Consider the following 2,969-nt stretch of genomic DNA (forward strand, 5'->3'; position numbering starts at 1 on the left):
GTGTGTAAAGTGGCCACGTAAACCAACCAATGACAGTTCATAAGCCCTGTAAAGGGTTTGACTTCCATATTCCCTTCTCAAAAATGTTTTCCCTATCATTTGTAATAAATTTTAATCTTTATTTAGTTTATGGAAATACTAATTACAATTATTCATTTAAAATTGGTTAGCTTTAATAAGGCATTGTCAAATGTATTTAATGAAAATTGTTTAAATTAATGTCCTTATGCATACTTCACTATAATTAACTTATTCATAAATACATGTTAAGACAAAATAAACACGTGCTTTAATATGTCAGACTTTTATGTATTTAGAATATGCTAATAATGCATTTTCTGCAAATTATAAAAACAACTTATGCGATATAAAAAAATATTGTGCGTACATTAATATAGATAACTCTTACGTTTGTGGAAACTGTAATTATTTAATTTTTAATGTAAATTACTTTACACACATATTTTTTTATTTTATTTATTGGGGAAATCAACAGTAACACATGTAAAAAAATATAACAAATAATATATACAGAGAATAAAACCATTGACAGATTTCCACAGAAATACATTAAATACTCGTACAATACATGTTAGTGTGTTAGGGTGAGTGAGAGTATGTGAGAGGGTGGGTGAGTGGGTCTTATAATAAAATGAAGGTGGACATGTGTGTAAATATTATTGCACAAGTGTCAAAAATATGATAAATTAGAGATAAAATAAGATTGTATTATAGAAACTTAGTATAAGACAAAAAGTATGTTTTAAAATGTTAATTTGGTACAATCCAAGGGATCAGTAAGGGGGAAGTTCAAAATATATTCACAAGCAAAACGTACAAGTGGAGAGTTCCAGGCATAGTTCGTACGAACTGCTGGCACATGAAATAGAGAGCTCGTCGATTTGACGGGTGCGACATCCAGGGACATTTAATGATAACTCCGACATAAAAGCCGGGCTATCAAGGCGTCCACTAAGTATGTCATGAAGGACCCCCATGTCTAATAGTAGACGGCGATCTTCTAAACGAAGCAAGTTGTGCTTTTTGCAGGGAGACATATAATTTATATCGGTATACCTACCTATATATACGTTAACATTTGTTGTAATCAGAAAATATTTTCATCGTGGGTATTCAGTAGTTAATTTAATATTTTAAAAATGTAAAACTAAAGTAGAACTGATTATTTGCCTTCAATAATTTTTCATAAGACGTGTATGTACATATTATAGCTTCGTATTTTTTTGTAATGTGCTCTAGGTTTTAAAATGACAAAAAAAGCCAAAGCTTTTTGTGAAGTACTATATGTATATAGGCGCGTCGTGTATTTTTTTTAAAAGGTTTTTGCTGTGGATTTGCCGATAATATGCTTTTTATTATTGCTGCAACATGTATTTTTCCGTGTTTAATAAAACTTTGTTGGGCAAAATGCATTAGTTCATTTGAAGAGTCACTGGTCACCGGTAACTTTGTTTGCCCCTTTCTCTTCAAACAGCTCGTTAAGCGAAAATCTCTAATTCGGCGGAGATGGAATCAGAGACCATGGATAGAAGGAGATTGAAAGAGTTGTAACTGTAGTTTTATTTATCAAACGAATATTGTTTATTATGATAATGTGATACAATAACAACTTCATTTGCGAGCCAACCATCGTATTTTAATACAAAAGAGTTTCTTTGTCTGGATTTTTGGATAGTTTGATAATTCTTAAACGGAGAGAAACTTTTTTTTTTACTCCTTTGTCTAGATCATGCATTTGCATTTTTGGTTTTGGAAACCAGATTGTTCGTCCACAGAATCTCCACCAACTGAAGCTAACTGATTCTAGCATGGCTTGGATTTATAAGCAAAACAATACATTATCCTGAATATCGCAGCGTTACGCAGTAAAATTATAATATTGTTAAAAAGATAAATGAATAATCTACAGCAAATAACAAAAAATGGCGAGAAATCTTATGAGAAACATAAGTTTGTCATCCATGCATTCAAGACAATTTACACAAATAAAAAAAACACATTAATTCTTCTTTAATACCAAGAAACACAATAGAAAAATATTTTATATATCTAATAAAATACTTTAGTATTTACCTATAAAAAAACAATTGTCATTTTAATACCAACAACAATCAAAAATTTTAAGTAAATATTTAAAACATAACTTTCAAAAACACCCTTCGGTCAAGTTTGAAAATAAGCTAATGAATAGGTTTACTAATTGCTCCCATTTATATGAATATTTAGTACCCTTAACATTTGATTTTCCCTAATAATTTGCATTTTATCTAACCAACTATTTAACTAGAGTATTATGTATATTTTTTTATCTGAGGGATGACGTTGTGGGCTTAGATGAGCCCGTAATTACACGAATGCAAAAATTGTGCTCCTGCGATTTGGAGCTGGTAAGAGACAAACAGGGTTGATCCCATTGGGAAACATTCGAAGCATGAGAACCTACAATTTGTACCACATCATCATCCTCCTTTTACGCATTAAGTGGCGCATAGGGCATTGAATTGGTACGCAAAATGCAGCGTAGTTCAATCATCGATTACACGAACGTAAGGTGATCAGTATTGTGCCTCAAATGTCAGTCCAGAAACAATGAAATATTGCAATGAATTAACGATCAGTTCACCTCCATCCTGCCAAGATAAATATGGATTTGTAATATTTTCATGTGATCAACAGAACCCTACCAATTTAATACAAATTCTAATGTATTTACTTTTAATTTATTTAACATGAATTGTAGTCTGCTTTACTCTGCCAGTTATTTAACCCATTGCGTAATGTGACTGTAATTATAATTTGATAATATTATCTTACAAATGACATATTATTGAATAGAAAGCGGATACCTGCTAAACTTTGAGGGTATGTGAAGGCTTCTTACTAAATCCCTTGTTTGAAAATGTGTGTTTCATAATAAATTATAGATGTATAGTGGTTTGAATAAAGAA

The sequence above is a fragment of the Micrasema longulum genome, unplaced genomic scaffold, assembly GCF_059751315.1.
Source record: "Micrasema longulum isolate JH-2025_06_02 unplaced genomic scaffold, ASM5975131v1 h1tg000562l, whole genome shotgun sequence".
NCBI classification, from domain to species: domain Eukaryota; kingdom Metazoa; phylum Arthropoda; class Insecta; order Trichoptera; family Brachycentridae; genus Micrasema; species Micrasema longulum.